The sequence below is a fragment of the Pteropus vampyrus genome, unplaced genomic scaffold (assembly GCF_000151845.1).
Source record: "Pteropus vampyrus isolate Shadow unplaced genomic scaffold, Pvam_2.0 Scaffold4, whole genome shotgun sequence".
NCBI lineage: Eukaryota > Metazoa > Chordata > Mammalia > Chiroptera > Pteropodidae > Pteropus > Pteropus vampyrus.
In genome coordinates, this window is record NW_011888785.1 from 15350631 (window position 1) to 15377557 (window position 26927).

A 26927-nucleotide genomic window follows, 5' to 3' on the forward strand; every position below is an offset into this window, starting at 1 on the left:
ACCCCTATTTAAAAATAATATCAAAAGAAAAACATAAGTGAATATGGTAATTTTACAAAAGCTGTTGTTAAGCTTAGTTTGAAGCATAAAAGACCTCTTTCAACTATAAAATTTACTGTGGGTTTCTTTTTTATCAGTTGTGTATCGACAGGGACAGAATCAACCTCATTTTGTCAGTTAAAAAAATTATCTTAAGATAAAGTTTCAAGCCGTTTTTCGGACAATTTTTTTCCAGTGCACAGACAGCATGAGGATCATTCTGCAGAGTTCCAGACTTGGAGAATAGTGTATATTGAGTTCTGATCTTCCTTCCAGGCAGGTTATGGAGCATGGGCCCTCTCTTCCTTCTAAGTCTTCTTTGTCACCAGACCTCATGCATCTTTACTTCAGATTTTTCCTTCTGGGTCTGTTTGTTGGACTAACTCTGGAAGCCCTTGCATTAGCCTCTTCATCTAAATAGGAAAATAATCAGACTAATAGTCTCAGTTCTACCTTGGTCATAGTCTCAGGTCTTTCTGGTCCCATTTGTCAACCATTAATTTGGATAAAAAAATATTTGGTTTGAGGCAAGAAGCCACCATTTTTTATTATAAAACACTGGCACAGAACATAGCTGTTTTTCACATGCAAGCCATTTCTTACTCGTCTAATCTTTAGTTGGTGGCAAACTTCTCATCATTGTCTCCTGGCTCTCATAATAAAATAAAAAGTACCGGCCTCGTATAAAATTATTGCGCCTGGAGCTGGGACCTCCAATCGGAGTTGATTCTGGCCTTGGTAACTCCTTCAAAGCATGACGTTACATTACAGTCGTTGCTTTATAACATTTATGCAAATTTACTAGACAAGACAGTAAGTATGGCGAATAAGTATAAGGTATTTCAGATAAATGTAAATTTATGAGATTTTATGGTATACCTAAATAATTTTCCACAAAACATGTTAAGGTGCTAAATTATGACAAATGGTAAAAGGTGACAAAAGATTCTGCTTCATCTTGTCCTAAAATGGTAGGCTGTAGTGACCACCTGTTAGTAATTCCACGTGGCCCACTGTTGTGGTCTGTGTCTGTCTGATACCCATGCTCCCGTTGTTTTGCACTGAGTATCTGTCTCCCATCTGGCCTTCCGTGGTGGCTGGAGTAGCTGGTGCCTGATAAGACCCAGTACTTGGCTTAACTGAGAAAATTGGGCATTTTTCTTATAAAAATAATAGATATCACCTAGTTTTCTTTCTTTCCCTCCCTTATCTCCTTTTTCTTCCTTCAAACTTCTTTTATTCTCCTCTTTGGTCCTTCTTGCCCTTTCCTCCACTCCACATCGTTCCTTCCCCTCTCTTCTTGCCAGTTTAACCATGAGAAATAGAGAGCGTTCAGCATGGCCTTTATATACCTTCTCTGATAATACATGGTAGTATTGGGTTTCTGATTTATTGTTCCAGTTTTGTTGGCTAAGTTAAATTTACAGGTCTTAGAATTTACTCAGAGATAGGCTTAAGAGCTGTTGGCTGCTTAGGGAAGGGTGTGTGTGTGCGTGTGTGTGCGCACACGCTCAAGTGTTTTTTATAAAGCCAGGAATATGGTAAATGCATTTCTGAATCTTATTTTTGTTTTCTTATAAATATTTTACAAAGTCTTAATAGGAGAAAGAAAGGTATGACAGAGACAGCTACAGACATGTGGACTAACTTGCAAATGGAAATATTGCAAGGGACCATTCGAAATGGCAGGTTTCCAGTGGAAATTAGATTTTCCTGTAAGTTAAATTGGATACTACCAGCTCTTCTCTTATTACTGGCACAGAGTTTGCTGGATTCTCGGTCCAAAACCTGGGAGAAGATCCAGAACTTTAGGAGTCAGGGATCAGGAGCCTGCCAAATGTGTTTGTGCTATGTAACCCAACCATTTAATTGGTAATAATTTGACATTAATATTTCAATATTCAGAAGTAATTTATAAGCCAGTTGCTATTGTCTGTTTTGCTGGTCAGAGTCATCGAATTCTCCAGGTATCAGTTTGCAGTAAAGTTAACTTCAAAGGCACTCTGTTAGGTGGTACTGATTTAAAATGGCACTGAACCGAATACTTAGTCATTTCTCATTTTTTCTCTAAACTGGTACATATTTTACCGATTGCATATTAACAACTTCCTGGTATATTACCTCTGTGAACCTTCAATCAAAAATCATTGAAAATATTAGTTGTTTTTAGTTTAAAATAATACCTACTATCCCCTCTCAATTTCCTACTAAAAAGACAAAAACATCCAACACCAAAAAAATTAAGACTAGCAGTGAATAATTATCAAAATTATTTGGAAGAATTCCCATTTTGCCAGACCTAGACTTAAAAACCCACTTGGTGACTCAGGTTTATGATGTGCAACTGGAAATAGTTAGCTAAAACTTTTTCTTCTCCCTTATTCCCTGATTCAGAAACACAAGGTAGATTTCAATTCAAAAAATGGGCAGCTGTTCCCAACACTTACTGAGATGAGATCTCCACAGTGGTGTTGACTCCCCTCTGCCATCAGAATTATATTTCTTTCTCTCTCCGGTAGAAGTACAGATACCAGAAAAACATGTGCAATAAGGGATTAGGAGTTCAGGACTTGAGAAGAATGGGATATTTAGTAGAGACAGTGACATGAGAACAATATTAGATGAAACATGCTAGATATCAAAATTGACTTAAAAGCTACTCATAGAGCATGAAGTGATTCCAAAATAAGTACCAAGCAATGTCTACATTGTATTCACTACAGATTTTCTAGGTAGAGTGCCCTTCTTAGAAGAATGAGAAAACAAACTAAAATAATAAAATTCTTATGACTTTTGAAAAAATAACAACTGAACAAGGCAAGTAACATTATCCAGAAGCCTAAAAAAGAAAACAAAACTCTGAAAAATGATTAACTAGAAAAATTAGAAGAAAAACTTTAAAAATCGGTGAACTAACTCAAAGGAATGCTAGAAGACATCCCTCTCTAAAACAGAAACAAAAAGCCACAAGAATTGAACTTTCTAAAATGTAAAAACAGCAACAGAGATGGAAAGGGATATGAATGAGATGTGGAATAGTAAGGAAATCAAGTACAATGGCACAATTAAAATATGATAAGAGGGAGTAAAAAGTAGAATTAATACTGTAAGAAACTGAACCATTGATGTAAAGGATAATATTAAGAGGTTTCTCACAGAATGCTGAGGAAAAGAATAAAACGGTGAGAAAATGACAAATATAAAGGATTGAAAATGGAAATCTGACCTAAAAAATTGATGATCTTAAAATACAGTAATGAAAAACATAATTAAAGAAACATGTTCCTAAACTGAGACAAGACTTGACTATGTGGATTAAAAGGTCTCACAATATTTGGGAGAAAATCATTGAAAAAGAGGTACTGGTAGTTGGGATGCTCAGGGCTGTGAATATAGCAAACTCAATTTGGATAGCTAACGAATAAAGGATTTGTTGGCTCGCATAAACAGTGATTCCAGATAGGTGAGCTTCAGGGCGGGCTTAATCCAGAAGCTGCAGCCCCATTTCTCTAAGATTTGTTTTCTGTGTCTTGACATCTTCAAAGACTCTCTTTCTTTATGGCAAAGCGATTACAGTAGTTCGAGGTTTCACATCTGCACACAGGACACTCAGACAAAGAACATGTCCCTCTGTACCCAGGTTCCAACTGGGAGTGCTGAATTCATCCTTAGGACTGCTTATGACACATGCCTACGGTTGAACCAGGGACTTAGACCAGAGAAACAGAATTTGCTGATCACATAGACGGTAGTCTGAAGAACATCACAGTCTATTACAAGGCAAAGGGAAAAATGGATTCTCAGGAAGCAATGCATGGAAACCCACTACAAAGACTGACACAAATGTTTGAATTGCATGGAGAAAGAAAAACACCTATAAAAACCTAAAAGCTGTTCAAAAAGGAAGGAAAATCAGGCTGGTCTCAGACTTATTTTTTAACCAAAGCCAGAGGAGAATAGAGGAATATATATAGCGTTGTGGGGAGAGGTCTATGACCCAAGAACTTTCTTCTCAGGTGAGTTGTTCTAAATCTGTGAAGGCAATGGAAAGACTCAGATATGCAAGGATTCAGTTACTGTTTTATTTATTTGTTAAATTCCGGATGGATTGAACATACTTGAGCTGACTGAGAGGGATATCAAAATTAGTGCAGTAAGAATGGGAAGCCACCATATGGAAGGACTGGTAGGATTCCCCGAGGGATCATCTGCAGATCCAACACCCAGCTCTTCACGAAGTTCTGAGGAGAACTGTGAGGACACACCACCTGTTTGTACTGGCCATACTAATGACCGTATAGGAATGTGGTTAGCTTAGTATATTTTTCACAACAGCATCTGGATGAAGCTTAAAGCAGGTAATTTCATTATGAATTAATAGTCCTTATTATGAGAATAGCCCTATAATTAGACTTCAGAAATTCCCCTGAAAAAGCATCCAACACAGTGTACCATCAGATTTAAGAGTCTAATTAAATATGACTAAAATTATGTTTCATTTTAGCCCACCTATAGCTAAGAAAGGAATGGTCTCTAAAGACCTTTAAAAAAATAGACAGGAATAAGTCAAAGTGAAAAACTAAAGGTGAAATGTAAGGGGAGATGAATGAGTTAAGAAACAATTCTAAAGACATAAAATAAGGTAGCCAAATTACAGTCCTCTTAGGAGACAGAGAGAGCAGAATTGACACTAAAGAGAACTGAGGAAGTGATGCAGAAGGCAAATCAGGGTAAACCAGGTGAGTGATTTGTTCCTTCTGATGTTATAATTTGCTCATTTTTTCTTTAGCACTGAATTTCTCTAAAGATGGTATTAATACCAAAAGGGAAATTAAAACATTCAACATTAGTGGAATTGCTTAAAAATCACAGTGTATTAATATAATTTATGAGTTTTGAAATATGAACGTGTGTGTGCTGGAATATTCCTCCCAAGAAGAGAGAGTGCTAACTCTCATGTTCATGTTATTCATGCTGCTGGATGTCTTAGTGTTGCTCCTCTTACTGCCTCCCTTACCCGTTGGTAAAAAAAAAAAGCCTCTGCCCGGAGTACTTCAGCTCCCTAGATGCCCCTGCTGCTCCCAGGATCCCCAGGGCCTTCCTAGGATCCAACTAAAGAGTTACCAGCTGGCATACCAAGGTTGTCCAGAATCCTGTTCCTGTCTTTCTGTGTTTAAAACAAAAAAACTTTTTTTTTAAATATTATCTCAGGCTGTGGAGATGCAGTCCTAGGATATATATTTGCAGTAATTCCTGTATTGAACTTTGCAGAACACACAGTTCTTAATGGCTGTTGACATGCTCTCCGGCTGAGCATGTCTGCACAGTGAAGAGCACCACCTCCAAAGGCATGGGGGCCTGTGCCAAGCGCTTGACGAAGCACACAAAGGATTGAGTGTTTGGGGGGAAACAAAATGTGTATGTATAAGCATATCATTTTTTTGTAAAAAAAAAAATTATTTTAGAGATGAACCATTTTAACTAAGTGGTCTTGTGCAGTGCTGTGATTAAAAGAGGATGAGTATAATTGTAGTTTCTTATTTGTTTACTTAAAGGTTAATATTATGTACAGCAACACATTCGTGAGAAGAAGAAATTATGCAAAGGGGAGATTGTTTTGACAGTGGGTACATGCTGTCTCATTTTATTTTATTTCTTCTGGTAAAACTGTAAAACTTTGACAAGCTTTCCAAGATGTGTTAGCACAAGTTCTGGGTATTATTTTATGTCCCTAAGTTCTAAAGGCTACTTGCATAAGGCTTCAACCTGACTTGAAGGTACAGAAAATTGGCTTTGTGATGTGAATTAATTCCGGTAATATGGAGGTTTGCTAATATGTGCCATAATTCCAAAGATGGTGGAGCAGAAGGATCGACACTAGAGCTAGACGGCCTGGCTTTAAATCCCAGCTTTTTCATTTACTGTGTAACGTTGGGCCAGTCACTTAACCTTCTTGTGCCTCAGTTTCCTTTTCCGTGAAAATGATAATGAGTACCTCTTTCACAGTATATTGTGAGAATTTAAAGTCCTCAAAATAGACCTAGCACATCGATGGGCAGCAATAAATATTAGCTCTAATTATGATGGTTATGCTTTTCCTGAAAAAAAAAAAAATTCCTGAAATTAGGGCTTTCTGACTTCCTGAAACAATTGATCCCAAGGAGTTCCCCAAGTGGAGATGAGCTGCCCATCTTGTATCAGCTAGGCAAACCAGGAAATCCTTTCTGTCCTGTCCACTGTTATTTTCTACTTCAAATTAGTGAGTCTTTATAGTTATTTTTGACATTGTAGCGGTATATGTCTTACCATATAAATCTTCATTTTTTTTAACACCTTAAAAGAACATTTACCTACCTGCTGTTTCATGGAATAGTGAGTGTTTCATAAGATGAGATAACAATAGGATAACACTAAAATAATTTGGGATATGCCGGGTTAAAGGTTTCCTTACTTGGGACTTACCAGAGCCCTTATTATTAATGTAATTTTTGAAATTCCAAAGATACATAGTGCATTGCTCCCCAAACATATTTAACAACAGAACATTTCTTTCAAGATATGCCTATTAAAGTTTCCTGGAAGTGTTCTGAACATCTAGTTTGGGAAACAGCTGCCCTAAAATATGAGCATATTTTACCAGGATTATTACACATTTATGAATTAAGATTTTTACTAATTGTAGCTTGTTCTAAAGGAGAGTTTATAGTTATAGATCGCAAATATATGTATCTATGTATGTGTACCCAGATTAGACTTAGGTAAAGCAATGAAGTGTTTAATTCTCATTTTATAGATTAAAACTGGCCCTAGCTAGGTCAAATTAATGACCTTTCCCAGTAGTCCTCTGAGAGAGGACATGATCCTCCACTTGGCAAAGACTGAGTCATCACGTACATGTTGAATGGCTCATTCTACGTCTGTCGTCCATGAATTTAGTGAGACCTTTTTCAAAAACAATCTATATTTACGGCTAGCACCATTTCTTGAGATGGTAAATTCTATAAGGTTATTTACCTGCATGTGAAGAAATTTTTTTTTTGTCCTAAGCTTACCTCTCCCAAATGTTAGGGATTGACCTCTTGATTTTGATATTCAAAATTGGTGAACACAGCCAGTTTCTTCTTTTTGCTTTTGTAGACTTCAGCCTTACTCCTCTCTTCGGTTTTGTCTTTTTCAATAAAAAGTTCCCATTCTTCAGTATGTCAGTTGACTAATATCAAGAACTGTAAAGGCTCTGAGATTTTACCTTACATGCAAGCTAACAGATTTAGCTTGCCACAGTTTCGTGGATGCTGGCAGAAGACACAAGACTCCTGGGTTAGAGAAAAAAAGATAATTTATTACTCACAGCAGTACAGAATATTGCTAGAGTGTTTACGTTTGCTCCACTACCCAAATTCCCAGTTCTCACAGGAAAATGCAAGAGGGCAAGTGATACCCTGTATACACAACAGGTGTGTTACAGAAAACAAACTCCACGTTTAGGGAACCCATCTCTTATATAATGAGCGGTATGTCTGCCTGACTTTTGCCCTAACAGGAGATATAATTTTGTTGAAGAGTAAACAGACCTACTATCGAGGGAGACACTATCTCTGTTATCCAAAGCTATTCACTTGAAAATCTAGTCCGGGACAAAAGCCATCAGTGCCCCTACTTACAACATGTGCGAAAACACAAGGTACCCATACAAAATTGTAACAGCTGTCCCCTGCATCCCTTACACTCACTATTCCTTCTTCTAGTTTCATCATATACATATCAATGTCTCTGGCCAGACCTGCAATATTTAAATGAATATAAGTTAATACTTTTATGTCTTGTCATAGAACATAAACTCCACAGGGGCAGGGACATTTGCTTTGTTTACTTGGCTATCCCAAGGGCATAAAACTATATCTGGCACATAGTCTGCATTCAATAAATATTTGTCGAATAAGTAAATGAATTTTCTATGCCTTTTTATTGGGATCCATAAGTGTATTGTCTTTGCCATACAGACATAGCAGTTATATCAGTGCCTTCAAGAGTGTGCCCACGGTGGTTCTTGGAGTCCACTGCCTGAAACATTCCCCACCCATCTCATCCTTCAAATCTCATCCTAAATGTATTTCCTCAAAGAGGCCTCCTCTAACCCAGAATAAAATCAGAACCCTCTGATAGTCACTGCAAATAATACTTTGTTTTTTTTCCTTCACAGCACTTACCACAGTTTGGGATTATATATTTGTTTCTGTAGAATTTTCTGTTTAAAAACCTGTTTGTGCCATTACTCATGAAGCTATGGACCATCTCTGTTTTGCTCACCACTGTACACCTGATATCTAACAGAGCATGGCATAGTGGTCACTGGGTGAATAAGTAATGAATGAATGAACATATCGTAGCCTGTAGCTCAGCCTAGCATTATTCCTTTGGGTAATTCTAATGTTTACACTTATATATTCAACACGCTTGCATCATAAGGAAAAGAAACTGGCTGAAACGAGAAACTCATATGGTTTTTCAAATATTTTTTTGAAAAATCGACCAGGTGGTTAATATAATTCTGGTTACTGAGGGGAGATAACAAAGAAGTGAAAGACCACTTCTCACTTCTCACCAAGGTCTGTGTCCAGGACTCAAGGAGATTATAACCTACATGAGCAAATAAGAAAAGTGGATGTGGTGTGTTAGCATGTAATAATTAGCAAGTGGCATTAGACTCTGCATATGGAAGTGCTAAGCTACGTGGTACAGACTTAAATACTACAAGAGCTTAGAAAAATTCACTATTACTCTGAACTGCACTAGAATAATAGAGAATCATGAAGTTAGTCCTTAGCTGGATTTTGGAGATAGCTGACTGGATCTTTAACAAGAACTTGATTAGGCGAGCCATAGAAATAGCAGTGTATTCTTGGAAAAGCAAGACCTGGCTGGAGTGGAAGGTAAAAATTTGGAACTCGTGTCTTTTATACACAATCACTGTTAGACTATGAGAACTATGCACAGTCTTTATGACTTTTTTTCCATTCAGTTTAATAGTGTATACTGATGAAGCCCCACCTTTGGGCAAATACAGCTGGGATGTAGGAGGCCAAAAAGATGGAGCCCTTCTAAAGAGTATCCATGTAGTAAATAAACTCAGAAGAAAAGACTTGAAAGTTCATCCAGTGTACCCATAAACTCCAACTATTATCAGAGATGAAAGGGAAATGAGAGGCATAAGGAACAATAGGAAAGAGTGTTCCCTTGTCCCCTCCAACTGCCTGTTTACAGTAGCAGAGGAGCAGCAGGGCTGCCCAGATGGCAGAGCCAAAGTTAGAATGAAGCTTCCTTGCCCTGAGACCTCTTTAGGAAATCCTGTTTGTGACGGTGGCTTCACTATAAAGTAATCAGGAGCCTCCACTGTGTTGTAAAAAGCACACTTCTGAATTGAACTACAGTTTCTAATGAGTTTGAAATCTTATTATTGTGTGCACTCAGCAAGATAGAAACTGCATATCAGGTGAGCGTTGGGTCAGACCTCATTTTGCAAGCATGTACTTATCTTTCTTGTGCCATTGAAATGCTGGTAACACAATAACTTAAAAACAAGATAAGCCTCATCTTTTTTCCTGTATGAGTCTGTTAAGGAATGATGGTTTCGATGGCCTTTAAAACGCAGGAAAGGGCAAAGCCCTGTGATGCCATTGCTTTGGCATTGCATTACTTCATTAAGAGAATTATCTTAATAGCCTGGGAAATAGTGCTTAAGATTGATGAGAGCTGGGCGAAAACATCATAGAATCCAAACCAAATTAACCAGAAGGTTTATCCCCAATGACATCCACTTTTACAACCACATTTGGGGTCTGCACTTTTCTCTTTTCCTTCTGCGGCTCAAGTGCTTTTGGATACGGGGTTGGACAATTTGCTTCCCGTGCCAAACCTCATGAAATGGGATTTGTCTTTTGCGGACAGGTGGCCAAGCTATTACAGAGAGGGCTCTGCCTGGCTGCCGGCCTCTGGATACGCAGCACTGTGACGGCACAGCGCCAGGCTACATATCTGACCCTGTGGCCTCACAATCTGGAGGCCCACATTGGCAGCCCCAGGTGGTGACAGCTTCAGTCAGTTGGTGTGGTGTTCCACTGGCAGACAAAGGAGAGCAGGAGAGCATGCTGCTCTATGTCACTTTTGTGCGAAAAGAAGAAACCTCTGGTCCTGGATGGTTGTGAAACAATAAAATGGCTGCTCCAGTCATTAGAGTACTGGCTTTCCTCCCCAGTTTTCAGGGTGGACCAGGCCTCGGGAAAGAAATTTTGGCCTTCTCAGACTGTACACATTACTTAATGTGTCCTCCTGCACTTATTATATGCATCAGGAGCAGATTTCACAAGCCTTTTTCCTGTGAGACTAGATTAGTCATCAGGGTTAATTATTCAGTAGTTAGAGGAAATATTATGATAAAGAAAAAATAGACTTCTGGAAGCCAGAGAGTGCAGGGTCTCAGAACATCACATTGCTCCATGAAGAGAGTACACAACCATTTCATTATGGTCTTTGTCCACAAGGAAACAATCATGATTTGAATTTTCTACACATCAAAAATATTCTCTTCTTAACTCTATATGGCCTCTGGTCCCAACTCCACATAGTCTTAGGGAGCTTTCCTTCTCCCAGAGAAAACGCAGTTGGAACCCAGTAGAGAAGGACTGTGGGTCTTCTGTGCCGGTGCCTTCAGCAGACTCTCCAAATTCTCTACTTATGGGATAATGAAATCACAATTTTCAGAACTATAAAGGTGGGTCAGGACTCAGCAATGCTAATTCAGAAAGCCTTTTGGTTCTGAATGCCCCATCTGAACACTACACAGACGGTGTTGATGGAAAAAAAGTTTGGACCCAGTTCACTGCTTTTGCCTTTCACTCTCCCCTAAGGGCCCACGTGAATAGCAAGTTTGGCCTTGTTTCCTTAGGACCTCAGGGCCCATTTCGTTTCTTTCATCATCTTTACTAAAGCTGATAGGACAATTCCACAGGGAAGAAACGAATAGTACACTTGAATGACCTCTGCAAAACACAAAGAGCCTTCCTTTTCTGATTCTGAAGTGATTTTTCTGTATTAAGAAAAATGAAGGCAGTCTTAGACTGAGGAGTAAAATCTCGTTCGTATCATAGTTGTGATGTTTTGAACTGGGTGGAGAAAGCATTAGTGATAAAACACATGGATTGTAACATAGCGGTTGATTTGCTTAACAGAACTTAAGTGGTAAAGCACTCTTGAAAAGTACTCAAAAATTTCAGTTTTTACCAAAGATAAAAAGGAAGTGAATGGACGTCATCGGCTCTGCCTCTTCTGTGCCATCCTTTAGGTTAAATGTCACTTCCTTAGAGAGGCCTTTCCTGACCACCACTCCCATTATTATTCTTCACCAGAGCATCTTAATTTCTTTGTAGCATTCACCACTTATTTAACGATTGTTTTCCTTTCTCCTTACCTAAACTGTACACCCTACAAGGTCAGGGACTACGTCAGTCCTATTATTTCTCTATTCCCTGCACTCCACACAGTGAAGAGTACATCACAGACCCCAAACATGCTGAAGGAATGAATGAACTACTGAAGTGCAATATGGCAAACTTGTTCTGTGTTCTTAGTAGACTCACAGTTCCTTGGGATCACCTCTTTTCTTAGATATAGCTAAAGAACGTTATTTGGTCTCAACATTAAGCTTACCAGGGTGGTTTCCATTTATTAATTTTTCTTTAAAAAAAAAAAACAAACTTTTTTTCAGAGTCTCACGTCCACTAACAGTTCCACAGTCATATCTGAAGGATGTAATACAATGAAGTGGTTTTAAGAACTAGCTTTGGGGCATCTAGTTCTGTCTCTGTCACTTCTTATCTGGGTAATGGTGACTCATTATTAACCATGTCTCAAATTCAGTTTGCTCAACTGTAAAATGAAGATATTAATATAGATCTCCCACCTTGTGTTCACCTGAGGTTAATAAAATGACACATGTAAAGCACAGAGCTTTGTATTTGCATTGCATAAAACTTAGCCACTGTTATTGTTCATATTGTTAATGTACTTGGCGTATCATGTTTTTCTAGAATAGGATAAAGGGTGGCTTCTTATCAGAGGCAACATCAGACATTAGAAGAATTTAGGGTCAAAAAGCATAGGACCTGGAATATTAGGGTTCTAAGCAGGACCTTATGCCTAGAGCACAAATTATGAACTTAGGTCATAGCAGCCATCTGGGTGGTATGACTAAATGACTCAGTACTTAAGTAATGACTAATCGTCGTAGGGCTCCTTATGTCTGTACCCCCTTCACCCTACCACGGTCACCACAAAGGCTAGAACTGATCCTGGTGTCTGATGGGAGGCTCATCATACAGTGAGTTTCAATAAAACCATCTCATAAGATTAGAGAAACTAGGTAGGGCACTCTGGGGTGAAGGGCCCACTAAATCCTTGACAGGGAAGAATTTGCAGCTCCTGTTTTGTATTCCTGAGTCCTTCACAGAATTAGGAGTACAGTCCCCAGTGTGTGTTGAGTCTCACAGAGTCTTGTTCTGAGCCACAGGAAGAAGTGCCTCATACCAGCTCATAGGGAAACTCCAAACAGTCATCAGGAAGAAACTCAAATCACAGATGAAAATGATTTTGTCTCACCATTCTTCTTCTGTGCAGTTTTCTGAGGGGGAAACAGAAGACATTTGGCTACGAGACATTAATTGAACAGAATGTACTTTAACTGTTCCCTTTTATATCTGGGGTTATGTGGCTGGCTCACTGGTTTCAATAAAGAAAAGAGCAGTGACTTATGCATTTAATGATCTTACTGGACGTAACTGCCTTTCATATAGATTTGTAAGGCAGATGTTTCCCTCTCCCATGTCAGTTGGATTTATTTTTAAAATAGTGTGTATTGTGTTCTTTCATTTAATAAAAGTGATACATAGTTATTGTAGAACGTTTTCTAAAATATGATTAAAGAGTATAAGATAAGCTTAGAGCATCTGTTGTACCAGAAAGTAAGAAAATGCTAAAAGATATGATGAGAACATATCAAAAGTGAACAAAATTTAGCTTGAAGGGGCCACTGAAGAAATCTGAGACACTTTGAGCATCAAAATACATAATTATCATAATGGATTATAATCTATTGAATAAAATTAAAATCCATGAGTCAATATAAATAGGTAAATAGGAAAGAAGAGAAAGTTCTTTATTCCAGTAGAATGCCAACTAATAAATATAGAAGGAATGATAGTATTAGAAAACCATCAGTGGATGCTAAAACTTGGAATAAACATTTGATACACATCAGGAGATTTACATAATCTCAAAATAGCTCTCTATAAGATACTTATTGTTTTTTAAAAAAAAAAAAAGGTAAGGAGAAAGAAAAATAAACCATAAGCCAAAGACCAAGAGATGACCATTACTAAGGGCTTAACTAGTATCTTTTGACTCTATTTCCTATGCATTATAATGTTTTGATTTTCTTATAAAAATGAGCTCATGCTTTCTTGTAATCTGCTTTTCTCATATAAAAATCCATCATGATTTTATTAGTCTGTATTTAAATATTCCCCGGCACATAGTCGGCATGTAGTAAATATTTATTGAATGAGTGAAATTTGCAAGGATTTTTAAAAGCAAGATTGTAATGCACGTTCTTGTAACTAAAGTTCTCTGCATTCCCACAACTATTTCCTTAGGACTAGTTCCTGGAAGTGGGATAGTAAGGTAAAGAATATTCCAAATCCTAAGGCCTTTGATACATGGAACTAAATTGCCCTTTGGAAATTTGCCCACCGGTGGTATATTAAACACATGACTTGCACTAAAGTTTTAAGAAAGTAGATTGAGATTAATCTGTGTGAAACACCCAGTGTAGAACTCAACAGTCATCAGTCAGAAAATAAGTCATTTACGTCTTCTTCTCTCTGCGTGTACATTAGCTTCTGTCAATACCAAAAGATGGGGATCACTAACAGTTTTCCAAAGCCTTCAGTTTGATATAATGGAGTCTTTGTTAATGCAGAACGCTCCAAGTTGGGATAGAATCTGATTTTAGTTGAGCCAGTCATATACCATATCACATACCACACTCTTAGTATCTGTTGGAAAACCCTATCACCTGCACTAGGCCTGGAGTCTGCTATGTGAAGGTAAACGATGAAGAAGAAAACCTGGTTCCTGATTGCGAGAGGCTAGCATTGAGTACCACTGTTATCAACACAGGAGCTCCAAGAGGGCCTCCTTCATTTGGACTTTGATGCTGGGTACTTAACACAGTTGAACGTCAGCATCCAGTGCAGTTCCCAAAGGTGGACAGGACAAGGTGCAAGATGCATATGCGCTCCATGGCAGCTGAGCACTTTGCCCTCTTATGCTAGCTGGTACCCATGCACAGCCCTTACCAGCTAATTTAAGCCTCCAGCTGGTTGGAGCAGGGGCATATTATCTCCTGATCCATACATTCTGCAGATTATTAAAGAGAACCAAGAAGAGGATATTCGGAGAGGTACCTTTAGATTCAAAAGATGAGAAATCAGTAAATTGTACCATGATTCGGATTTACTTTTATTTTCCCCTTTGGCTTTCACTGGCTCATATGTTCTCAAGTGATGACAGTTGGGCTGATTGAGAGCCGTTAGTCAAATCCAGTAATAGTATTAATCTGTGGTTGGAAATGACTGTTAAAGTAAGTGCCAGGCTATTCAGTTGTGGTTTTTCTTCCAGCTTCCAATCTTGCCAGGCTTCCAGCAGGAGGAATCGAGGCTGTGGTAAAGGAAACCGTTGGTAAACGAAAGAAACCAGAAACTGTCAAAACACCAAAAAAAAAAAAAAATTACAGAAAAGGAGGGGGAGACAAAGGAAATGGTACAAAGCAGTTTAAGCCTGCACAGTCTGATACGATCATTAGGGATGAGGCTAGTGTGGCAGAGCCTCAGGCATTGACTCCAGTTTTCCAGTGAGAACAGGAAGGCTTTAAGTACCAAACCCAAGCTCTCCAGTAATATTGCTGAGCAAGAAAGCTTTTCTTGAGGGAAGAGAATGACTGGAGTTTGAAGCTATTTTTGTCAGTTTCCTAACATGCTTCTCAGACCACTAATACACAAAGGAAGCTGGGCGGGTCTGGTCACCAAATTATGTCAAAAGAGTTTACCCCATAATCCTCTTTACTGAATTTCCCAGAACAAATGTTCAATAATGTTGCTACCATTCATCAGTTATCAAGAAAAGCATGTTGCAACTGAGAAGTGCTTAGCAATCAAGGTCTCCAATTTGCTGTTTTTATTTCAAGAACTTTAGACTGGCAGCTCTCCATATATATTCTATGTTCACCAAAGCTCCGAGATGTTTGTTTTATACTTTCAAAAGAAAAACACTTTTCAGTAAATCTGTATTCAGTGAACTGAAAAATTAAACAGATCGATAAAGGAAAAAAAGACGTAAGTTCCAGAGTAACATCAAGGAGAGTCTGAGCTCAGTACACCTGAAGCATTTCACTACCTCCCAATGGGAAAGTAGTTATTTTTACCAGCTCTTCTACCATATTTCAGTGTTTCTAAGATGTACCTTTTTTTCATGTTATTTTTTTATTTCCAGAATCAGCATGTAAATTGCAATCAATTGGTAACATCTTAGATTGGATGAAATATAGTGGTTCTGCTTAAAAAGCAAAAAGTTAATAATTTTCTACATCTCATTGGTGTCCAGTAGCTGGTTAAGACTAGGAGGTCATAAGACATTTTCTAGCACTGGTAGAGAAAACATATTTACTTCGTGGACATTTTTATTACAATTTAATATATAAGCGATGTTCCTTGGGGCATGCAATGAATAGATTAAAGAAACTGAGGCTCAAAGTTAATGTAGCCCTCGCAGGTCACAGCGATCGATGGCAGGATGGCACTGGGGTCTGTGCCTAGCCTGGAGGGTCCACACGGGGTGTGTTTTCCTGCTGCCTGTCAGAGCCCACACCTTACAAAGCAGGACTCAGTGAGGCAAACCCCACCTTTGCTCTGAAGCGTCCTTCTATCTGGGCATTGGCAGAACTCCCAAAAAAGTGGGGAAAGGTACCAGGAAAGTTCACCTCAAATGAGTGGATCAGTTAAACATGAGACAGTAAAACGTTGTTCCGTTATGGGTCGTGGAATTGGTGCGGCCGTGTTACTAGTTCCTCCATGCTCAGCCTGCAGACTCTTCCCTTGTATAAAGGCATTCCTACTTTCAGAGGCCAGGTTTATCTTTTGAAATAAATCATTTATTTAAAAAAAAATAGTACTGATGCTAATAAAATCATGAAATAAAATAATAACACCAAAGATATACTAAATATATTTTGCTAAATAAAGAAGCGCAGTTCAATCGCTATATAAAATTTAAATTTAAATGTCTTTTAGACTTCTTAGCATGCCAAACCAAAGTAATCTAAAGTGTGTATAAGTTATGTGCTGAGGCTACACAATCTGAAAGTGCATTTTATGAGCAAAGTATACAATATGTATTATCGTCAAATTATACCAGTATATTATTTGAAAAATATTAAATACTTTCACTCATAATGCTTTGTAAGCTCTAAAGGGTTCTAACTAATTAGCTGAGACAAACATAGTACAAACTTTCAAATTTTCTAACTTATTTTATGCCCCACTTTCTTGTCTGCTTTCCCCAAATAGGATAATCACCCTGTATCAGTTCCATTGAGTATACTGTTTATCCACTGTTTATTGCCTAGTAGATGTTAGAGTTTTACAATTCGATATTTTTCTTAGCTTAACTTTTCTTCCTTTTAAAATTAGGAAAATGATATATACCTAACAAAGTGTTGTTTGAATTAAATCAGTCATGTGGACTAAAGCAGCCCCTGTCCTATAAGAGATGCATGTAAATTACATGTTATCGTTAATAGCTAGTGATGAGGAAGAAAAGTTACTGTGAGTTTATAGAGATGGCAGCACAGGACTGGGTTTTTATTTTTCATCCATATTAAAGGTAAAATATTAGCAGAACTTTAAAAAGTTTGATCTAGGAAAACACAGAGAAGCAAAAAACGAGAGGATGAAAATTACCCATAACCCATAGATAAATAACCTATATCTTAACATTTTCTTTATATTTTTCCTAGTCTTTTTGATATGTATTTTTATATAACAATATATTGTATGTGATATTAATGTATATTTAATATATATTTCCATTCTTTTTAATGTTTTAACCAAATGTAATTATTGCTGTACATATTTTTTTAACCAAATGTTTCATTTGTATGACTGACATAAAAAACCTTTTGCCCATGATGTCCTTCTCTTATAGTTGTAAAGCCAAATACATGGCATACAGAGTTGTACCTCTCTAGACAATGCGTAATGCAAACGGATCATAAATACAGCCATGTGCCTTCAACCCTCTGATTCTTATAAATTCATTTGTACTTGGGGCCAAAGACTGCCTATAATATTTTATTTGTAACATGTATTTTTTTAAATGTGCTGTGGTAGATTGCACTTAAATATAGGATAGATTGCATTTAAGTTTATGATCGATCGCACTTACATATATGATAAAATGGTATCAATAAGAAATTATGATTAACAATTTTGATTCCAGCTCCTACACTTACCACATACGTGACTCTAAGTTACAAAACTCTCCTGAGCCCCAGCTTCCTCATCTGTAAAATGAGGAAAGTAATGCCTATGTTTCAAGATTGTTTGTAAGACTTAGGAAAAAAAATATCTCTTACCTATAATTCTTATCCCATTTCATTAAGCAAAATTATCTGGCTGTGTTGGAAATTGAGAAGTAGAAATACAGAAGTATTACCAATGGTGAATAAGTATAAGAATAAAAGTTTTCAAACTCACCACTAATTAAGGAAATACGCATTCTAACAACAATCCATCAATGCATTCAGAGAGAAAGAGTGTATTTCATTTACTACTATATTCCTAGCATCCAGAACAGCATCTGACACTCAGTAAATATTTTCTGAAGCAATGAATGAATGAACAAAATACATATCAAGCCTGGAGCAAGTCATTTAATCTCTCAGGGCCTCAGTTTCTTCATCAGTATAAGGAAAAGCCCATATTCAAGCTCAGCTGAAGCAGGAGAGGAGTGCTCTAACTAATCAGCTTTATTGCTGTGGGTATTGAGGAAGGAAATACATTTTCCCCCATATCTGTCATTTTCCTGACTACGTTGTCTTTAAAGTTTTCTGAGCCAGCGATCTTTGTAAATAGCACAGTAAAATATCATAGGTAAATTAAATTCAGTGATTTTGTACAACAGCATTGAACTTTTTTTTTTTTCCTCATATTTAGCCATATGGAACTAAAGAAAAGAACCCAAGGAGGGTGGGAAGGGATTGAAGGTAATACAATATTATCAAAAATGAATAACTTTGGAATGAGTGAGAGTTCATTATATTTGCTACTCAATTGATTGCATTACCTTTACTGAACAGCTAATTTTACTTCTCAGCAATTCCGCTTCATCCACATAGTTTATTATTTTTGTAGCACATCCGTGGTATAGAGTCGGACAGAAGCTGTGATATCTGTTCTTTAACAGACGAGCAGAGTTTATGCGCCTGCCTGCCTGCCTACACTCAGTAATTTGTTAATCAGTTACAGAGCCTGCATTAGGAGCTGGGTCTTCTGTCTCCTGGTTTATCCTCCTTTCCATTACACGTGGCTAAGTGCTCTGTCTTGTTCTAAAGGAGTCCTTACAGGGGACACAACCCTCCCCTGTTCTAGAAATAGCATTGTTACCTGACAGGCTGGTCTACCAGGATAACTGTTTTCATGTGTTTTAGGGAGCTGGAGTTTAATCATTTTTTTTCCCCAAGAGGAAGTAGCAATAAATCGTGCACCAAAAATAAAACCTTTAGCTGTTAGCTAAATTCTGCTTAGTAGGTAGTTTCCCGAGGATGATCCAATGCAATGAGTCATCACTCTGAGTGCTTATTAGCACATTATTTCTTTTTTTTACTAACCCCCTGTGCTTTTGGGTACATGTTTTTTTAAACTTTAAACCTTTCTGGGAGCTTCACAGTCTTCACATTATGAATAGAAACCATCCCTTACATGTCCCTTTTTTCCTTCTGCTTCTGCTTTTCAAATCTAAGATAACCCATGATTTAAGAGGACAAACAGGATTATGACCTCAGACAAAAGAGTGACAGTTTCTCCAGCTGGTAGCAGCTCCATCTCATTCCCAGTGAAAATCAGAAGTATAGGCTCATGCAGACAAATGTGTGGGACCTACACCATCAAGAAAACTATAAAACCTGACTGAGAGATATAAAAGACTTACATAGATGTAGAGAATATTCAAATATTAGAAAGATAATAAGTTTTCCTGAATGAGAAAATCTGAATATTGAAAGGATATAAGATTTTTTCAAATTAATTTATAGGTTTATGCAACTCCAGTCAGAATCCCAGTGGGATTTTCTAAAATGTATTTGGGAAGAGTTCAATTGGAGAAAATAGTCAAGAATTTTTTGTTAAAAGTTATAAAAGGAAACTCCCACCACCAAGCACTAAACTACATTATGCAGCTACAATAACAAAAACAAATTGGTTCCAGCAGAAGACATGACAGACATTAATGAAACAGAGCCCAGAAAAAGATCCCAGTTTAGGAAGTGATGTAATTTACCATAAATCACAAATTCTGGAGGACAGAATGGCTTATTCCACAAATGACATAGGGTAACTGATCAACTTATTGGGGGGGGAAATGGTAATCTAATTAGATTCTCTCTGTTCTTTACCATGGAACAAATAGCAGATGGCTTAAAGAGTTAAATATTAAAAATGAAACCATGAAAAGATAAAGAAGCTATGGAAAACATCGATGACCCGAGAATGGACGTAGACTTTCAAAGCATTAAAAAGTCAGAAAGAAAAATGTTAATATATCTGACTATATAAAAATTGAAAACTTTTTCGTCAAAAAAATAAAAGTACTATATACAAAATTAAAAAGAAAATGTTTGCAATGAATATGACAAAAGTGTAATTTCCTTAATGAATAACAAGCTCTTAAAATTAATTGAGAACCCACTTGCATACTCCAGTGTAGCTTTCTACTTTCCTGTCACATTATGTATTTGTCACAGTGCTAAAATGGGTTTTATAAAGAAAACACAGTTCAGATGACACAAGAAAGTGAAAGAAATTATTTTCCATTCACATATTCTTTGTTCAAAGGCAGTTTAAGAAAAGTACACATTATGCTATAAATACTTCAGGACAGTTTGTCCACATTGACACTTCCATTTCCTAAAATGAAACTCTCATTGGCCCACAGGGAGAAAAAAGGCTCGCTTTGTTAACCAGCTTTATTTCAACAAAGCACATCCATATGGTTAACTTCCTCTGATGAGTCATCCACAGTTGTCAAACACCAACTTTCCTTTGTTTGACCCGTGCAGAAATAAGGTCTGTGGAAGCAAAAACATGAGTCTGAATCATTTAATTGTGTTTTTTTCATATCTGAATTTGCATCCATTACAAACCCAGTGTGCTCACCATGAAAAATTGCATTCTTCAAATATCACTGAAAAAACATCCCATTCAAATGGGTCTGTTCTATCTAGATAGTCTGTGAAATTTCTAAGGAATGTTGTAGGCTTTGCTTCCTGTGCTAAATTGTTGAGTTATCACACATTATTGAATTCCACCCAAAATGTGCTGGATAGAAATATTATATTCACACAGGATACCAGTTGTCTTTACCACTCAGAAAGCTAAAAGAAGGGAAAAGTTGCTACTGCTCTTGTCATAAGATGTAAACTCTACAAGGATAGGTGGGAACATGTGTGCAAATAGTTTTTTTAAATATGTCTTTGATTCTTTTCTCAAGTTAGAATTCTTCTCTTTTTTTAACTTACAATTCTTTCGTTTTATTTTATTTTTATTTTTTTAATTTTTATTTTTTAATTAGAGTTGACAGTCAATATTATTTTATATTAGTTTCAGGTGTACCACATAGTGGTTAGACACTTTTGTAATTTACAAAGTGATCCCCCTGATTAGTACCCACTTGGCACTATACATAGTTATTATGATATTATCGACTATATTCTCTATGCTGTACTTTACATCCCATGACTATTTTGTAACTACCAATTTGTACTTCTTAATCCCTTCACCTTTCCTTAATTCTTTTCTTTATAGAAACTTGAATCATATTCAGTCACAGCTCTGTTATGACTGCTAACCACTTTCTTGTTTCTTTGTTGTTGTTTTTTTCCAACCAAGGACTATATAGTCAGGATTCAGATCCTGCTCTGGGATTTGGGGCCATCCTTAGTTTGCTTGAAAGAGATCTTTAGAGATACCATCTTACTCATTTATATCTCAAAGAGAGCAAAGATTTGACATGATGTTGTGTGATTCCTTTTCTTCTATTTCCTTTTCTCTATTTTCCAAATTTTCTATATGCATATGTATCTTATAATCAGCTAAATAATTTATCTTTTTAAAGTATCTACCCATCATTAAAAATATAAATGCAATAAATAAGCCTGTTAAAAAATTAAGCTGGCACTTGGGTCAGTAAAATTTTTTCCCAAGGAAATAAATGCTAACTCTGATTGATTGATCATTGCACTAATCTCTCAATACTAGAGTCATATATAGATAACATCACTGACATTCAAGGACCAGCCCATATTTTTATGCTAAGCAGATTTTTTTTTTTAAGGAAAAAATGTATCGGTCTTCTACTGTTCGGAGTATTTTGAACCAATGACTGAATCCAATATGAGAATATTTTTAGATCATTTGTGTTACTCTATGAGTGATACTGTTGGTTCTCTTTTTGAGCAGAACTGCTTAAAAAATAAATAAATAAGTCACTTCAACCAGCAGACACTTCTATTTCAGAAAATTTCTATTGATTATTTCCCCCTCTAAATCAACATTAAAATCTTCAGCCTTGGATTATAACATGTTGCTGACAGATGGCTATCAATATTGGAGTGTTCGCAAGAGAAAGCATATGCATTTAGCATTGAGGTGATCATAATTATATACTCAAAGACACATCCACAGTAGAGTTCAAAAGATTCCCTTTGACAAAAATGTTGTGTCAAAGACAAGATTAATGGATTCCTAGATTAAAAATAAGTGGCTTTGAAAGCCACATTTTCATTATAATGTATGTAATATTTGCTCTTCCTAGATAGCACTTTAGAATCATTCTCAGCCCAGCTCACAGCCTATTACTTACTATCAATCAATCAGATGGGGTAAGATGAATTCTCCTTGTCATTCTAAATAGGTAGGTAGGTCCACCCTAGTCTCTATTAGTGGCCACCTCTTTAGATCAGGCGCTTCCCTCAGACTGTTACTTTAACCATATGGACTAAGTCACAAGCAGTACTCTTTCCCTAGGCAAGATGTATAGTTTTACGAGATCATTTGCTAAAAGAGAGTCATAACATCTTGAATTATGGTATAAGGAGGGAGCTACCTTGGTCTAATCCCTTATTACACAGTAGCATGGCAGTGAGTTGTTAGGAAAAAAGAGAATGAAATATGTCTGCCTGGACCGCCATGGTTCTTACTGTTTTGAAAGATGCTCGTCTGATTTTTTCAAAACAGCCCTCTGAAATAGCCAAGATAATTTCTTTAAAGATTACTCTTTTTTTAAGTTTGCTTTTCTAAAACCTCTTGTTCTGGATCTCCTGGATAGGATGACCAGCCATCTTAGTTTGCCTGGGACAGAGGGGCTTCCCAGGATACAGGGTTTTCAGTACTAAAACTGGAACCATCCTGGGCCAACTGGGCTGGTTGGTCACCGTTCCTGGGCACCCTGCCCAAACAGCCAGGTTTTGAGCAACATAAACTCTCAGATTCTCGCTCATGGACCAGCTGCTTCTTACAGCTTTTCTTTCTCTCTCAGGAAGGCACTGTATAAAGGCGAGGAGCTGTAAGACAATGATTTTATTTTGGGGTATGGTGAGGTTCCAGTTTTGTTAAATGATGTCTCTAGTTCACAGTTCTTCTGTAGAGTGAAGGTAATTGATAAGCCCTGGGTCCAGTTAATAATTAAAACTCAACTAATCTACAGCACTGATTTTGCCAGGTATCCCTGGTAACCTCTCAATCTATTTCAGGGCCTTGGACCAGTACTGGTCCGTGGCCTGTTAGGGACTGGGCCGCACAGCCGGTAGTGACCAGTGGGAGAGCAAAAGTAAAGCTTCATCTGTATTTGCAGCCACTCCCCAGAGCTAGCATCACTGCCTCAGCTCCACCTCAGAACATCAGGCATTAGATTCTCATAGGAGCACCAGTCCCTGGTGACAAAAAGGTTGGAGACCGCTGGTCTAGTTCATGTCTTCACACACTGCCGTCACCCTTGCCCCAAATCATCTTCCAGCTTGGTTTTTGAATACCAAGCCCAACTTAAAATTCAGTATTACAACTAGAATTTCCATAAGGGAGAAGGATGGTCATCCAAGCCCTGTGGTTATGTGAAGAGACAAGACATTGAGCCTGAGATGTCTGACTGTTAAAGAAGCTTATTGCCCATGGTGAAATGGGTGATTCCATGGGGATCACTTGCCTCCATTGCCTCCAGTTTCCTAGTTAATTAGTAATACTAATATAAATGCTTCAATTCATCCTTGCAAGTTATTGCTTCTTAGGTTTGACTCAGATTTGTTTTCCTGGCTCTAAAACTTTGTTTCAAATGCAAAGTTACTTTGTACCTGCTAGTCATCTCAGGGCGAGAGAATGAAAATGCAATAATGTATTTAGGAACCCAGATTTTAGAAGTGCTCAATGCTTAATCATTTCTTTCCTACCTTAAGAACTCCCCTGAGTAGTACAATTGGAGAGCAAGAGATAAGGGAGGCACTGAGGGAGTAACGAACATGTAATTTGGCAAGAAAATTTATCAGAAAGTATATAAAATGAATAGTTGGATCCCAGAAGCAGAATGAGACAAATCATATGTTTTCTTATTTTGAACAAGAATACGCCCACACAGTTTTCTAATTTTAAATATATGAAAGGTAACTGTATTTAGTAACATGAGGAAGGAAGTGTTATGGACTGAATGTTTGTGTGCCTCCCCAAAATTCAGATGTTCAAGCCCTAACCCCAATTTGTTAGCCTTTGGAGATGGGCCTTTGGGAGGTAATTAGGTAGGATTAGCTAATGTCATGAGGGTGGGTCCCACAAAATGGGATTAAGGTCCTTATAAGAAGAGACACCAAAGAGTCTACCCTCTCTCTGCCATGTGAGTACACAGCCTTAGCAGGTAGACATCTGCAAGCCAGAAAGAGAGTCCTCATCAGACACCTTCATCTAGGATTGTCCAGCCTCCAGAACTGCGGGAAATAGATTTCTGTTGTTTAAGCCACCTAATCTATGGTATTTTGTTTGGACAGCTAAGGCTGACTAAGACAAGAAAAGGCACCGAAAGAACAGAAAGGCAATTCTTTGAGTATTTAAGAGAAATAATTATTTTTGGCAAACAGTAGATACTCGATAATTGTTGAAGTGATAAATATTCTTTTATCATAATGACCACTTAGGCTTCTTTAGTGATACATAAAATTAACTCAGTTAATATATTAATTTGTTAATTTTGTAATGTTTCAGAAATTTCAAGTGGTTTGGTGAATTCTGGTTTAATTTTAATTCTCAATTTTGAATTGAAAAACAATGGAGTTTTCCTTTCTCTCTCTTGATCTCTCTCTCTTTCCCTCCCTCTCGAGGAAGTTACTCATAGCCCAATAAATATGAGCCCTCTGTGGAGGAATAAATTATTCACATCTGGTAACAAGCAAAACTTAATTCAGCTTTTCTTTTCTTTTTTTTTTTTAAAGGAAATTACCAGACTCAGAAACCTGCCGTGGACAGATAGGGCAGCACGCTCTAACTCGTGTTTATCTGGTCTTTCCTATAGTGGCACATCTCTTCCCTGGTACAGGTTTTGGTTTTTTTTCCTGTTGATCTCTGTCTCAGTGACAACTTCATCTCAGATTCTTTTTGCCCCATCCTTCCCTTTTATTACTTGGGCTTTTAATGTTTTCCCCCATGCTCTTTCCCACCAGCCCTTCTTTCTTTCTGAGTTGGTTTCCTTCCCCTCTTTCCTCTCCACACCCTCTTTAATCCCTCACTCCCTGTGTTGCTTTTGCTATACTTTTTTTCAACATTTGTCTTTTTTTGGCTTTCAAAGAGCCCATCCCTGTCCTGCACACCTGGGTGAAGTCAACACCTAAAGGCAAAGTTCTTGTACTGCATCCCTCTTGCTACTTCTCTGATGGTTTTGGCAAGATTTTAGGTTTAGGGGACTAATTGTCAGCCAGCTCTGGTTTTTAAATACCCATTATTTGCAGGCAGATATTGACTAGTGCCATAGACCAGTTAAAGCATAAATGTATACGATAAATCAAATCTGTTTTGGCTGTAAGTGTGTGTATATATCTATATCTGTACAAATATACATGCTCGCACTTGAATTACCCAGAGATGAACCAAGGAAGTGAATTTTGATGGGAGGGACTGAAGTTGCCAGAAAGAAGGAAGAGAAACCTTGGTAGGAGAAATGGTAACCATTGTTATGTATTAAGTGAGTGCCAGTTATGGACAGAGCAGGCAGTAAATTATGTGCCCCTGATACAGAAGCAAGTAGGGCTTGGCCCTATCCTCAGAGAACTTCCAGTTTGGCTATTGAGACCAGCAAGTAAACGAGTTATAGAAGTGGGTTAGTGTAAGAGTAGGGGAGAGATGAGACCAACAGATCACAAAATGCAATGTATGGCAAGTAGCAGTGTTGGGATTTTTTGTTGTTGTTCTGATTTTAAAAGTATCTAGTGCTCGTAAAATGCTGAGAACAGAGTAATAGAAAAATGCAGAAAACAAACAAATCACCCATAACCTTTCCATCCAGAAGAAAGCATAAGGTAGTAGTTTTGTAATGCCTTTTTTCATTCATAGACATTTTTTGGTTTATTTCATCCTAATCTGATAAATCAGGTGTTTGGGAGAAATTAAGATTATATTAGTAATTTATTAAGAACTTTTCAGAGCACATGTCTTCAAAAGAGTACGTGATTGAATATGTGGTAAAATAAATGTTTGTCACTGTACTTTAATACCGTGTACATAAGACTTTCATATATTAAGGCCTAAAACAGTTTTCTGAGAAGTTTTTTACTGTCCTGAATCTGTAATGTTGCTTGGAAATACAGTTTATTTACTTTTTTAAAACCAGCTTTATTAACATATAATTTGCCAACATAAATTCTGCAATTTAAAGGTTTTTGGTTGTACAGCCATCGCCACAATCAATTTTAGAACATTTTCATCAACCCAAAAAGAAACCCCATGCCCATTATCAGTCAGTCACTCTTCATTTCACCCCAGAACGCCCCCCATCCTAGACAACCACTAATCTACTTTCTGACTCTGTAGTTTTGCTTCTTCTATATAAATGGAATCATATAATAAACATGGGCTCTTTAGTGACTGGCTTATTTACTTAGTATGATGTTTTTGGGGGTCATTCATGCTTTAGCAATGCTTCATCCCTTTTTAAGACGAATGACAGACACCACATTGTATAGCTCTACTACATTCTGTTTATCCCTTTGTAAGTTGGTGGGCATTTGGGTTGTTTCCTCTTTGGGACTGTTATGAATAATGCTACTATGTACATTCATGTACAAGTTTTTGTGTGGACATATGTTTTCAATACTCTTGGGTATGCTTAACTACCCTTTTTTGCATGTTTTTCATTCTCAAACTTCAAAGTATCGTTTTATATATTATTTTTTATTGTAAAGGAACATGTTTAAAACCAAGTTAATTATCCCCCAATCTTCTCACCCCTTGCCATCCTCTCCCCACCTTTCTCATTCA

General features: G+C 37.3%; 1 protein-coding gene and 1 long non-coding RNA gene across 3 annotated transcripts in view; one reads left to right on the forward strand and one right to left on the reverse strand.

Annotated features, from left to right (window-relative positions):
• Positions 1–26927, forward strand: part of CDK6 (cyclin dependent kinase 6) — a 216966-nt gene that overhangs the window by 162300 nt on the left and 27739 nt on the right. The window lies entirely within an intron of this gene.
• LOC111742602 lies at positions 14673–20864 on the reverse strand. Its single transcript, XR_002781395.1, has 3 exons — positions 18490–20864; positions 17657–17707; positions 14673–14808 (listed from the first exon to the last, which is right to left on the reverse strand). It is a non-coding gene; the product is annotated as an uncharacterized LOC111742602 (long non-coding RNA).